This window comes from Peromyscus californicus, unplaced genomic scaffold (genome assembly GCF_007827085.1).
Source record: "Peromyscus californicus insignis strain IS unplaced genomic scaffold, ASM782708v3 Scaffold_4__1_contigs__length_199733344, whole genome shotgun sequence".
In the NCBI taxonomy this organism is placed as follows: domain Eukaryota; kingdom Metazoa; phylum Chordata; class Mammalia; order Rodentia; family Cricetidae; genus Peromyscus; species Peromyscus californicus.
Window position 1 is genome coordinate 138,222,757 of NW_026294562.1, and position 15,091 is coordinate 138,237,847.

Here is a 15,091-nt window from a genome sequence, read left to right on the forward strand (position 1 = left end):
TTGCTGTGAAGAGACACCATGACCACAGCACCTCTTATAAGGAAAACATTTAATTGAGGGAGCTTGCTTACAGTTTCATGTTATTCTTTAAAGTTGATTCAACTCAGCACTGCTGTGGGATGGTCTGTATGTCAAATTGCTCTGATTGGTCAATAAATAAAACACTTATTGGCCAGTGGCCAGGCAGGAAGTATAGGCGGGACTAACAGAGAGGAGAATTGAGGAAACAGGAAGGAAAGAGAGACACTGTCAGACGCCACCATGACAAGCACCATGTGAAGATGCCGGTAAGCCACGAGCTACGTGGCAAGGTATAGATTTATGGAAATGGATTAATGTAATCTATAAGAACAGTTAGCAAGAAACCTGCCACGGCCATACAGTTTTTTTTTTTTTTTTTGTAAGTAATATAAGTCTCTGTGTTTACTTGGTTGGGTCTGAGCAGCTGTGGGACTGGCTGGTGACAGATATATGTCCTGACTGTGGGCAAGGCAGGAAAACTCTAGCTACACAGCACAATGTCTACTGAGGTGACTGACCATGTCCCCTGACCAAAGCCACCTCTGAACTGGAATTTGGTTGCTGAGCCAGCTTTCTAGTCAACCTCAGGGGGCTCATGCTCCTTCTGTCAGAGTCTCTTTCTGCCTCCCCTCTTGTGAATCTTGCAGGTAACTCACCCTCTGGACCTTTGGACTGAGACCTGCCAATCTCAGGACAACTGTGGCACAGGGTGGCAGGCAAAATCTCCAGGGTAATCTTGGAGCCACTGGATGCCTTCTTTCATCAGGTACCACTATAGACGTCTCCAGGTAAACCGCTCCTTCTTGTAGTCTTGACTTGAGAGACCGTGTGGCCTTCATTAATGAAGGTTGGGCACATTCTTGTTTGTCAGCTCGGGGTGTTGGGGCCCAGGGACATCCTTCTTGGCAACCACCACTCCTTCTTGGCAACCACCACTCCTTCTTTAAAAAGAAGTTCATAGATTGCAATCCAGCTCCTCACAGGCATCGGCATCACTATAGCTGCAGGGTCTGAGGAGGCTGGAAAGGAAGGGGCATGTGCCACAGCAGTGTCTCTTGTCATATTTTTTAATTGATGTATTTAATGGGTATGGATATTTTGCCTGCGTGGATGTCTGTGCATCATGTGTGTCCCTTGTGCCAGAGGAGGCCAGAAGAGGGTGTCAGATTCCCTGCAACTATAGATGGTTATGAGCCACCATGTGAGTGCTATATCCTCTAGGAAAAAAAACAGTGCTCTCAATTGCAGAGCAATCTCTCCGGTCTCTGTCTCTTTTGTGTCTTATTTTAATGATTTTTGTTTGGATTCTCTCTCTCTCTCTCTCTCTCTCTCTCTCTCTCTCTCTCTCTCTCTCTCTGTGTATGTGTGTGTGTGTGTGTGTGTGTGTGTGTGTGTGTGTGTATGTGTGTGTGTGTGTATCTGTGTGTGTGTGTGTGTGTGTGTGTGTGTGTGTGTGTATGTGTGTGTGTTTTCAGTGACATCTGCTTTCTTCAAGGCTTCTTTGCATCTACTCGGGTCATTTGTGCCCCTTCTTGTTCCCCTTAGCGAATCACGCCAGGAATCTTTCATGTGCCCTGTGATTTCTCAGGGGTGGGCTCTGCAGTATTGGTCCTGACTTCCACTAGTGGAGTCCCACCAACCTCCAGACCTTACCGATCTCTTCGCTGCCCTGTCGTGGAACTGTTGCGGTGCACATCACAGCGGCACAGTTGCAATTGCACCGCGTGTGTTAGCTAGGTCATCAACAAAAGCTGGAACACTAGGTGCCAAAGAGACCCTGGACAAGTGGCTAACTGGGGTGCCTCTTTAATATATCAAAGCTGACTCTGGCCACCAGGCTCTCCCAGTCCCTACTCACAAGTACCGGTTACAGAGTCATACTGGCTGGCATACCCTACCCCCCAGCCTCAACCTCTCCAGCCCATGGTCTGGGCTTCCCTTCCCCAGCCTCTGATGCCTGTATAACCTCAGCCATTCTGAGCACTCAGTCTCTTGGTCTCTTGGTTCCCCTCTTGACCTCCTCCTTTCTCCACTCTTCTCTTCCTCTCTCATTCCCCACTGACAGTCCCTACCCACCATGGCTCAGTTTAGTCTGGACCTTTCCAGATGCCTCCAGCTGTTTTCTCCCTCATATCCACAATAAATCTTCCTCTCCACCATATCTTGGAGCAGTCATATCCTCATTTCTTCATTCGGTATATAACCATGCTTTGCTTAGTGATGGGAAGAGCTCAGAAAAATGTGTATTGTAAGGGACTTTGTAGTTCTGTAATCATTCTGCAGTGTACTTGCACAGAGCTGGCTGGGTGTAACCCATTACTCACCATGGCTGCCTGGGATAGCCTGTTGCCTCTCAGCTCTTCGAATTTGCACAGCGTGCTATTGTACTGAATACTGTAGGCCACTGTACACAATAGTAAGCATTGATGTGCATGAACATAGAAGGGGGTGGTGGAAATACTCTATAAGAGATAAACTCAGCCTGGTGAAAGGGCCTAGTGAGTAAAGGAGCAGGCTACCAAGCCTCACAAAGAGACTGATGATGGAGACTCACATGGTGGGAGGTAGGCCCTGGCTCCCACAAGTTGGCCACTGACCTTCACACACACATGCCCTGTGTCTCGTGCATGCCCACACACTTACAGACATACAAATGAGTAAATTAATTTAAAAATCAAAAAGAAAGACTGAACAGGGGCCCACCCATGCATGGCACACGCTGCTAGATGCCTGTAGATGTAACCAACTGTCTTTTTAAATAAGAAACACAGAACCAATGCAAAGAAGAAAGCCAAGAGGTCAGAGCTAAGAGCTAAAACCTTACCCTTCCTCCTGCAGTGGTCCTACCTCTCTGAACCAGAGCTACTTTCTGTGTTAAAGTCTTTATATATAGTTTCTGTTCTGCTTTCTCATTGGTTGTAAACCCAACCACATGACCGCCTTGTCACGGCCTGTCTGTATAGGCCTCCAGGTTTTCCATGATTGGTATTAAGATTAAAGGCATGTGTATGCAATAATGGCTGTATCCCTGAACACACAGAGACTTACCCAGCTCTGCCTACCAAGTGCTGGGATTACAAGCATATGCCACCACTGCCCTGCTTTCCTATGGCTTGCTAATAGCTCTGACCCCCGGGCAACTTTATTTATTAACATACAAATAACATTTTAATACAAATAAAATATCACCATAGATGTCTTCAGGGGTGGGTGGCTCAGAAAAGAGATTCCAAGGCCTGGACCATGTACAGTGTTCTTGTTCACACCAGCCTTGTCGCATATCCGGATGGCTCTGACCTCAGGGAGCTACAGGACTCTGTCAGTTCCATTACAGTCTCAGGGGACCACCATTGTAAGCGTGGCTCATCATTGTCCCGCATGTTCACAGCACAGGACTGTAATTTTTCTAAAGAAGCTGAGAGAGAAGGAAGGAAAGTGGGCATGTTTACAGTTGTTTACAGAAACTTCACAGTTTCTGCTCTAGGTGCCCTACTTGTGTGAAGCTCTCTCCCTTTGTTCCTACAGAGGCCAGGTGTAGCTAGAGTTTCCCTGCCTGGCCCACAGTCAGGACAAATCTCTCTCGCCTGCCAGTCCCACAGCCGCTCAGACCCAACCAAGAAAACACAGAGACTTACATTGGTTACAAACTGTATGGCCGTGGCAGGTTTCTTGCTAACTGTTCTTACAGCTTAAATTAATCCATTTCCATAAATCTATACCTTGCCACGTGGCTCGTGGCTTACCGGCATCTTCACATGCTGTTTCTCATCATGGCGGCTGGCAGTGTCTCTGACTCAGCCTTCCACTTCCCAGCTTTATTCTCCCCCTTGTCCCGCCTATACTTCCTGCCTGGCCACTGGCCAATCAGTGATTTATTCATTGACCCATCAGCAACACACTTGGCATACAGACCATCCCACAGCACTCAGGTCCACTCTGGGATAATTTACGCACCCAAGTTGAGCTTCACCTACCTTCCTGTGATGCCATTCATTGCCACCCACCTTCCTATGATGCCATAGGCAAACACACGGTGTCTCTGTGCTCTGTGCCGAGCTACACAGTGTGTATGTATTGCTTTACACAGACCTTCTTAAATCAGCTATGAGAAAATAAATACCTAATGTCTTTTATAATTACACAAGATAATTACAAAATCACCAGTATTGATGCTGTGTGTATCTATGTTCTAATCACCTTACCGGATCACTGGTTTCCCCCTGAAAGACTTCAGTTAGTGTTTGTTATAAGGGAGGAAATGTTTTGTGCTAGCAACACCATCTGACCAATTTTTGCTTCTATGGTGGTGCCTTTATTCACTTTTGGAAGGTGGCCTTTGGATGTAAGGTTCAAGACTGACAGTTTCTCTGAGCAGTGTAAGTGCCCTACTGCCTTCTGGCTAGCATTATTCCCCTGAGAAGTCAGCTGTTAATCTCACTTGGTTTCTGTGGAAGCTACAGCTTGTTTTTCTCTGGCTGAGTTTGAGCTTTTCCACTCACCCTTGGCTTTCAGTGTTTTTGCTTTACTGTCTGCAGATCTCAGAGTTCACCATGCTTCCAGTTTGCTGAGCTTCCTGTATGGGAATCATACAGCTTTGAATCAGCTTTGGGAACTTTCAGTTTTCACTTCTTCAAGTGGTTTTTTCCTCTTTCTCCTTTTGTTTTCAGGATGTGTTTGCTGGTGTGTCCATTGGCTGCACTCAGATCTCTGTGTGTCCATTGGCTGCACTCAGATCTCTGTGTGTCCATTGGCTGCACTCAGATCTCTGTGTGTCCATTGGCTGCACTCAGATCTCTGTGTGTCCATTGGCTGCACTCATTTCTTTGTGTGTCCATTGGCTGCACTCATTTCTCTGTGTGTCCATTGGCTGCACTCAGATCTCTGTGTGTCCATTGGCTGCACTCAGATCTCTGTGTGTCCATTGGCTGCACTCGGATCTCTGTGTGTCCATTGGCTGCACTCAGATCTCTGTGGCTATGTGGACTTCTCCCCTCTTATTTTTCTTGGCATTCTTTGGCTGTGCCGTTTCTGTTGATCTGTTTTCAAGCTGTCACATTCTTTTGGCATGTGAAGAGTACTGTTGAGACCATCTAGCACAATTTTATTTCCATCTCTCAAATTCCAACATTTCCATTTCTTTGAAAAAAAATTTTTCTCTTTATTGTGATTGAAACTGTACTCAGGGTCACATCCTGGGCCACACTAAGCCAGGTTTAGTCACCTGTCATTGATAAGCCAATTAAAACAGCTAAATTAATAGTGTTAATAAATTAAATAAATTAATAAATTAAAAGAAAAGTAGAGTTATTCAACGTGATCACAGTGAGACCAGACATCCAGTCACCTCAAGTCCATCTTTAGGGTCTTGAAGTAGAGTGGAGGTTTGTAGAATGCTACAGACATGCCTAATCAGGCAGTTCTGGTCAAGTGTTGTCATAACTACTGTCCACCCATCCTTGACTCTTCTGAAAGGTGGTCTGACAAATTGTAAATCTAGTTCCTGGGTAAAAGTACCCCACCCCACCAGCCCCAGATGGTATGGGTTTTGGGTTTTCTCTTCTCCCACCTGAGACTCTTGGGGATTTTGAGTTCTATTGTTTGAATAGCCTGATAGCCAGAGTAAGGGATACAGCATCCCTTTGGAGCATCCTCCTCTCTACAAGGCTGCCTTCAGTGTTGTCTTTCTGATGTGTGTTGTCATCATGCTGCTTTGTGAATAACCTTAGTGTATTTCCATTTATTTTCAGTCCACAGAAATAACATTGAAACTTTCATATTAATTTTTTATCTGTAAGCTTTCATTAATTAGCTTACTTTCATAAATTTGTTCATCAGTGTGATAGCTAACACTGACTGTCAACTTCATAGGATTAAGAATCAATGAGGAGAGCCTGGAGAGACGGCTCAGTGGTTAAGAGCACTGGTTGCTCTTCCAAAGGGCCAGGGTTCAATTCCCAGCAACCACATGGCAGCTCACCACTGTCTGTAACTCCAGCTTTAGTCAGGATATTATTATGCTTCCCTGTGTCCGAGCACTTCATAAACATTCTCACACATGCTCAGAAATGCTGGGGCAACCGGAGCTGCACAGCGCATCTCTGTGGTGTCTTGGGTGTGGGTGTCAGGCCCCATTTCCTTGTATTACTCTCTTATTTAACAGAATCAGGACCCCTTCCCTTCAGAGCCAGCAGTCAATGTCCTCTGTAAAATAGTTCTCTGGGGGAAAAGAGCTTGGGAAACAGGTGTGAATTGTGAATTGGAGTTTCCTTAAGAGTGTCCACTTCACCTGACTCTTTGTAAGTCATTTTCATGGGTCACCGGGGAAAGTCTTGTTTACTTACTGTCTGTCCAGGATAAAGAGAGTCTCCTGCATTTCCCAGCTCAGCCAGCAGCAGCTTTGGCCTGGGTCGGAGCCAAGACTATGACTCATCTGGAATGGACCCTGCCTGTCTGCCCCTGCAGAGTCACAGAAGGGGAGTCCCAGGAAGCCCCCGCAGACTGCCTTCCGGTTGGTTAGAGAAGGGAGCTAGCAGGATCTATGCATGCAACCGCAAGACATGGAAGTGGACTCTTGTTACTTACCCCTTAGCCTCTGAGTGGAGGGCCTCAAGGGACAGCGGGAAGAAAACAGTGCCCACGCACCAGCACAAACGTGCAACACATAGGTCTGCTGACTCATACAGATGCAGACAGTCTGAGAGACAGTTAGGCAGAACAATTCTGTGGGCTTTAACAAGCACGGAGATTCCTGTGTCTATGGCTTCCATCCCTGACAGAGTGGTTCCGTCTCCCTTAGAAATGGCCCTGTTGAGCCTCTTTGTAGTCAGCTGCTCCTTGTCTCCTAAACCCTATAACCCTAATACACCTTCTCTCCATACACTCTTGTCTTCCCTAATACACCTTCTGTCCATACATTCTTGTCCACTCACTCTGTCTTCCCTAATACACCTTCTATCCATCCATATATTCTTGTCTTATTTTTTTTCCCGAGATAGGGTTTCTTTGTGTAATATTGGTGCCTGTCCTGGATCTAGCTCTGTAGACCAGGCTGACCTCGAACTCACAGAGATCCACATGCCTCTGCCTCCCAAGTGCTGGGATTAAAGGCATGCACCACCACTGCCTGGCATACTCTTGTCTTTTGAAGGGTGTCATATGAATGGAAGTCTGTTTCGTGTAAAACCTTCAAAGTTCAAACTTTTGGTCAGGGACCTCACTGGCTTAGCTTTTGGTAAAGAAATTATGGTGGGTGTTGTCAGAGTGATAGGACCAAGTACGGGAGGGAGAGCTTCAATGTCTCAGGCGTTAGAGCTGGTGTTATGATCTATCTCCACTCCATTGACCAGAAGTCCCAAGAAACCTACCTTAGTACCTTCCAAAGGCATGCCTTCAATGTTCAGTGGCCTAAGCACCTCTTGCTGGACTCCATCTCTTGAAGGTGGCCCACCATCTCCCAACACTGAAATCCGGGGGACCAAGCTTCTAACATGTGTATCTTGGGGAGACAAACCACACCAAATCCTGGCACTCCCCAGCCAGAGTCAGTTGGTCTCTGAACTGGTGTCCACTGAGTGGAACCTGGGCTGATCATCACTCTGAGTCATTGTAACCCAATTTCAAGAGAGGTCCAAAGGCAGAATCTGAGGAATGTCCCTATATAGGTGCTTCAGACAACCTGATGCCCAACAACAGAGCCACTGACACTTTCAGGCAGCATCCTTGAACTGCTCTGAGGCAGGCCTGGCATACATGTCAGGTGTGATCTGCGGACTTTCAAGCTGGGCCCACTTAGGAATTGTTTCTCTTACAGAAAAAAAATTGAGAAGATGTTAAATCTTCTTTGATATTCTACATAACCCACACTAAAATGCATTTTCATAAGTCAAAGGCAAGACTTTTAGATGCATAGAATTCTAACTAAACTGAGACAGAAAAGAAAAAAAACAGACCACAGTTGCTTCACTCTCTTTAATGAGTACATGCAACAGGTCGTGAACATGGATGATTTTGTTCTGCGATGAACTGATGCATGGAATTCTCCTCTGGAAACATATTTGAATAGCTAGTTGTGAATCTACACATGAAAGCAACCTGGAGTAGGTTTGACCATTGTTAACTAAACCCAGTTTTATCTTTAGAAGGGGAAGCAGGGACAGTACTACACTGGAATCACTGTTTTTAAGAAGATGATGGTCACTTTGCTACAAGCCAGTTTTGCTTAAACTTGAAACATTTGGTTAGCCATTCACGATCCATTAAATCACAACCTCTCCAATCACGGAACAGTCCTGTGTTGTAACTGAGACAGTGGTTACTGCTCAATAGCTGTTTAGAACTAGGCTATGAAGCCTGCCCTGTCTTTCTTTTCCCCAATGCCAGCAAAGGTCATTTTTGCCGAAGGCTGCACTATTGAGATCCCTCAAATCCTCCTGAGCATGTTCACAAGGCCCAAGTGCCTGTTGAATGTGGGATGTGCATGAGTGAATCCAATGCCTGACCTGTCTTAAGCCCAAACAGACCATGATTAGGCTGGTCCTGCACTTGCCCCCTCATGGTGCTTGCCTTTCTCTTCCTTACTCATTTTTCATTCTGCATTGGCTTCCAGCCCCACCCACTGATCTTCTGTAGCTGACATGACCCATGTTCCTGACCAGAAGCTAGATGTCTTGCTCCCATTTCCAGAAAAATTCATTAATACTATTTGAATGTCCGAATAGAAAAGAATAAGTATTTCCACTTTTAATCCTCCACTGAATTTGAATGTCCTGTGGAGTGCCCTCTCCTGAGTTCAAAGCCATTTCTTAAAGCCTTGGAAGAGCAACATGGAGCAATGTAACTACTAACAAAAGTGCCTGCTGTGATAGCCAGGTTCTGTCAGGGCCCTCTGGCTCTGCACTCACTGACCTTTGCTGCCTGCTCTTCAGTGTCTGAAATGCAAATCAAAATGACTCTGAGATACCATCTTACACTTGTCAGAATGGCTAAGACCAAAAATGCTAATGACAGCCTATACTGAAGAGGATGTGGAGTAAGGGGAACACTCCTCCACTGCTGGTGGGAGTGCAAAGTTGTACAGCCTCTTTGGAAATCAGTATGGTGGTTTCTCAGAAAATTGGGACTCAATCTAACTCAAGACCTAGCTATAGCAATCTTGGGCATATACCCAAAGAATGCTCAATTATACCACAAGGACACTTGCTCAACCATGTTCATTGTGGCTTTATTCATAATAGCCAGAACCTGGAAACAACCTAGATGCCCCTCAACTGAAGAATGGATAAAGAAAATGTGGTACATTTACACAATGGAGTATCATTCAGAGGTAAAAAATGACATCATGAAATTTGCAGGAAAATGGATGGAACTAGAAAATATCATGCTGTCTATGGCGGAACACCTTACACAGTCTTGGTGCAGGGGGAGGGGCTTGGACCTGCCTCAACTGAATGTACCAGGCTCTGCTGACTCTGCATGGGAGGCCTTGCCTTGGAGGAGGTGGGAATGGGGGTGGGTTGGGGAGAAAGGCTGGGGGCAGGAGGAGGGAGGAGAGGGGTATTTGTGGCTGGTATGTAAAATGAATAGAAAATTTATTAATAATAAAAAAGAAAGTATCATCCTGAATGAGGTAACCAAGACCCAGAAAGACAAACATGGTATATGTACTCACTCATATGTGGATCTTAGACGTAAAGCAAAGAATTACTAGACTACAATCCACAGCCCCAAAGAAGCTAGGTAACAAGGATGACCCTAAGAGAGATTCATGGATTTCCCTGGGAAGAGGAAATAGATGAGATCTCCTGAGTGAACTGGGAGTGGGTGGTGGTGGTGGAGGGGAGGGGATAGGAGGATGGGAACATGAGGAATCAGGTTGGTCAAGTTGGGGGTTGGACAGAGGGGAAGAGTAATGAAAAAGATATCTTGATAGAGGGGGCCATTTGGGGGTTGGGAGAAACCTAGTGCCAGGGAAACTCCCAGGAATCCACAAGGATGACCCCAGCTAAAACTCCTAGTAATAGTGGAGTTGTCATCAAAGAGACTTCATTCAGCAACTGATGGAAGCAGATGCAGAGATCCATAGTCAAGCCCTGGGCAGAGCTCCCAGAGTCCAGGTGAAGAGAGGGAGGAGTGATGGGTGATATTTTCTTTAATTTTGCCAAATACAAATAGACTAGATACTGTAACTGTAATTCTTGCTAGATAACTGCTTTGTTATATGTAATTTTACTATGTTGAAGTTAAAACCTTCCTTTTAAATAGAAAGAAAAGGGGAAATGATGGGTGATGTTGCTCTGTATGCTGTGAATATGTTGCTCTGATCGGTTGATAAATAAAATGCTGATTGGCCAGTAGCCAGGTGGGATAAGCAGAGAGGAGAATTCTGGGAAGATGAAGGCTGAGTCAGGAGACACCAGTCCGCTATCCAGGGAGCAACATGTAACAGCACACAGGTAAAGCCATGGAACACATGGCAACATATAGATTAACAGAAATGGCCTGAGTTTAGTTGTAAGAGCTAGTCATTGGTAGGCCTGAGCTAATGGCTGAGCAGTTATAATTAATATAAGCCTCTGTGTGTTTACTTGGGGGACGTGAATGGGAGAGATTTGTCCCAATTGCCGGCAGGCCAGGACACAGGAAAACTTCAGCTACAGAGGAGGGATTGTATGAGGAAGTGAGGTCAAGGTCATGACAGGGCAACCCTCAGAGACAGCTGGCCTGAGCTAGTGGGAGCTCATGGACTCTGGACCGACAGCTAGGGAGCCTGCATGGGACCAACCTAAGCCCTCTGCATGTGGGTGACAGATGAGTAGCTTGGTCTGTTTGTAAGGCCCCAGTGGTGGGATCAGGACCTGTCCCTGGTGCATGAGCTGGCGTTTTGGAACCTATTCCTAACTCTGGGTTGCCTCACCCAGCCTTGATGCAGAGGGAGGAGCTGGGTCCTTCCTCAACTTGATATGCCATGCTTTGTTGCCTCCAGTGGAGGGTCTGCCCTTTTCTGAATGGAGGAGGAGTGGATGGGGGATAGACAGGAGGTGGGGGAGGGAATGGAAGAGAAGAGGGAGGGGAAACTGGTTGGTATGTAAAATAAATGAAAAAAATTTAATTAAAAAAACTTTTTAAAAAGGAAGCTGCTTCTGGAATTATGAGTGAGTACTGGGAAATGCATGGATTGGACATTCCCTTCCACATGCTTGCTGGCTGCAGAGGGTAAGGAACTGCAGGACTTTGTGTGAGAATAAAATGTTAAGCCCATCCTTCCAACTGACTGTTGTGGGTGCACCACAATAGGTTCTGAATTTGGGATTCAGGACCACCAAATTAAGAAAAATGGAAGCAACAAACTGGTCAAGATACTTGGTTTGAGTAGAGGAGGAAGTCATCAGGTGGCTGGAGACAACTTCGGCATCCCCCCCCCAACAAAACCCCACTGTGGCTCTTTTTGCTTTCTTGAAATTGAAGGTGTCTAAGATGTTTCTCCAGCACCTGCTGTTTAGCTATTTTCTCTGAGCTGAAACACTGACTCCTGGCAGGAGGGAAGCCCCTAAATAAAGCCTCCAAGATGCACGAGACTCCTGCAATGAGTCACAGGGTTCAGCCATGGTTCTAGAAGCAGGAACAATTGTCCGGGAAGAGGAGGCTCTCTGGGGCGTTGAGCTGCCTGCCTGGGATAGGCTTTTCTGTGATGTTGGTGCCTTTGAGACACCCACGCTCTTGTAACAACCCCAAGAAACCCATTGGCTCCCTCAGCTAGAACTGAGCGATTTTTCTTCGGTCTGTTGTCAGTGCCTGTTCCATGGTGAATAAACATTTTTTTCATGTCTCACCAGGGAACGTCATACAGCAGCTTCTCCAAAGCCTCAGACCCAGCATGGGGACCCACCTCCGATGAGAAACATGGATGAGGACCCACCCCCGATGAGGCACATGGATGAGGACCCACCCCCGATGAGGCACATGGATGAGGACCCACCCCCGATGAGGCACATGGATGAGGACCCACCCCTGATGAGGTGGATGGTTGTTTCCCTCCTTCTAACCAACATAAACATCATCTTTGGTCTCAAACTGGATTGAGAGTGAACAGTAGAATTAGTACATTTACTACTGTAAGAATATAAAATTTAAACTAACAGATTTACAGTTAACACTAAATCCAAAGGAAAAACTAGAGTATGATTCACACCTCACATGACTTTCTCATTCTTTTTTTTTTTTTGCCAGCTTCAAGCATATAAGAAACAAAAAGGCAGTTAACTCTCTAAGACTCAATTGAAGAAAAAAAATGCAAATCCTTTTAAGCTTTTTGCTTTTCTCACTAAAATGCAGCTTCCTAGGTCCCAAGGCAAATCAGTCGGATGTCCTTTTCACCAGTCCATGAGTTCCCTGTCAAACCACCCAAGAGCAGGGGCAGGAGCCCAGCCAGGGCATCCTGCTGTTTAAGCCTGTGTTCGTTTCACGCAGAAGGTGAGATCTGCATTTGATGTCCAGTTGATAAAAGTTCCGGTTGTCCCATCTCACCAGTGAATGGAGACACAGAGGCCTCTCTCCAGTGGAGGAGGGAAAGAGCCACACCCACTGTGGGTGACTCACTGCAGCCTGTCCAGCTTCTTCATCCTCTGTCTCTTGGTCTCTATTAAGCCAGTTTGTAGTCATCTGGGTTCCAGATCCATGGTTTCTCTTTGGTCGTAAACCCCAAACCTGCTGGAGTTTATGATACTGAGGAGTATGTCTGGACATTCTTGATTCTGGAGGGTCCAGCACTTCCTCTGCCCGATCATCTGCAGCTAGAATCTGCCATCAGGTTCAGACAATGTATGCCAAGCATAGCATGAGAAAGACCAAAATGCCACATTAGTGTGTGTGAGAAGGTGGTCCAGACTCTGCGGCAGAATCATGTTATCTCTTTTCCCTCAGTCTATGCTCACAGCTTTGGCAGTCCTGACAGGCAGGTGCTGGGGAGGCATGACTTCCCTGTGACATGGGGGCATCGGTTGAAAGAAGACAGGAGAACATTGCAACTCCAAGCTGCGGTGTCCTGGAAAGTCAGCTGGGAAGGGAAAAGGTCTCCCCAGACAATTTAAAACAACTGACTACTATTTCCTGGACTGGAAAACAGCCAGAAGAATAAACATGTGCCTTCTATTTTCAACCTGCTCCTTGATCAGGGACATTTGGGACCGTACATTTCTCTGCTGCTATAAAACAGCAACCCATAATCCAGAAGCAAAGCGTTTGTCAATCAGAGAAGGCCCTAGAAGCCCATGATGGTAGTTTATGGAAGAAGCATGGCAGATAGCTAAGCCTGAATCCGGGGTGCATCTGCCCAGGTAGGGAAACTGCTTTCCTTCTGTATCCATCAGCTTCTGTGGCACTTCTGATCACCCCAGGTGATCAATTGACAAAGAGAAGAGAGGTTTGGGCTGGGGCTGTAGATCAGTGATAGGAACACTTGCTAAGCATGCGTAAGGACCTAGGTTGAATCTCCAGCACTGTCAAATAAAGAAACATACAAATAAAAGAGAAGGGATTATTTGGGCTGAGCTTTGGAGGCTTCGGTCTCTGATGGGTTTGGTTGAATTGCTCTGGAGTGTGGAGAGAGGTATCGTCATGGGACTATCTGGTTAGTACAGTTGCTTACCTCATGGTTGGAAATCAAGGTGAGAGGAAGAGATTGTAGCCCTCATCCTTTTCAAGGGCATCTCAAGGAATCTAACTTCTTCCCCATTTCTGATAGAACAAGCTGTGGATGAAACGGTTAACATGCGGACTTCTGGGAGACATTACAGGTCCAAATTACTGCACCCTCCATTTTGGAAGGGGTCACCTGTAACCAGCTGGATGCCACAGAGACCTCAGCTGTGAGAAGGTAACACAAGCACAGTAGTCATGGCCTGTAAGATGGCCTTGGAAAGGAGACATTTGTGTTGACTTGTAACTTGTAGCCATGCAACCATGGGCTCTTTCTCTACAAGCCCACTGAGCAACAAGGATGCCTCGTGACATCACAGAACAGGCTGCCCATCCCCCTGAGTCTCAAATGCCTCTGCACACAGGGTTGTCATTAATACAGATGCAGCTGGCCTGATGAGTCTGGTTGCCTGTCTGCTGTGCAGTTTTGGTTCCAGCAGGAAGACCCTTGCCTGAAGGGTAAGGTTCTGTCCTGAAGGATGCAAGTTAGGGCTGGAATCAGTCACTGTTGTCCATAGGGCTGGAATCAGTGGGCACTTCCCATGACATGGACATGTCTGTCTGGGATAAGAGGAGGTGGCCTGGTGAGTAGCTCTTGTTGCTGTTATGACTCATAAATGAGAGACTGTGCTTTCCTTTCCCATCTTAGGTCCCTTCTGGAATCTTCCAGCAGGAGGCTTTGGGATCTTACCAAGCCAGAAGCTGAGACTCTTGGGGACTTTGCAAGCCACCGAGTCAACACAAATAAAATCATTCGTTACTCCATTGACTGGGGAACTGAACCTTTTATTAAAGAAAAGGTTTTTGTTTTACTAAATAGTGGGGCCAGGGGCATAATGTGTGGAACCCAGGGGTCTCTTTTGGGAGGATTCAGTGAACTCTAGGTCCCCACATAAAAGTTAATAGCAAACTAGCATCCAACAATGGCCTTTGAGGCCTTTGGATGAAAGTCCTTAGGAATGAAAGTCTGGATTTCCATTAAGAAAATGCCCTACAAGAGCAAAGGAAACGTGGGACAGTCACAGAGCAGGGAACTTAGGAATGATTTCCAGGATCCAAGGATCTGTAGAAGAGGCATATTCTCTCTCTCTCTCTCTCTCTCTCTCTCTCTCTCTCTCTCTCTCTCTGTGCGCATGCACGCACACATGCATGTGTCTACAAATCTATGGCTCCATCTCTGCCTGCTGAAAACTCAAGCATACATAGACCAAATATAATGGAGTGGCTAGTCTCTGAACCCTGCAAGTGTAGCAACAACAGCTAACATTACTTAGTATTAGACCTGTTATGTCTAAGGGTTTAAAGTCTGCAGGAGCTGTGCAAAGGCTCTCTGCAGACACTGTCACTTTATATAAAGGCTTTAAGCATCTGCGGCTTG

At 46.2% G+C, this 15,091-nt stretch overlaps 1 pseudogene; it reads right to left on the minus strand.

Moving 5' to 3' along the window:
- Positions 1-502: 502 nt before the first annotated feature.
- LOC128123968 (40S ribosomal protein S10-like) lies at positions 503-1,014 on the minus strand (annotated as a pseudogene).
- Positions 1,015-15,091: the final 14,077 nt, after the last annotated feature.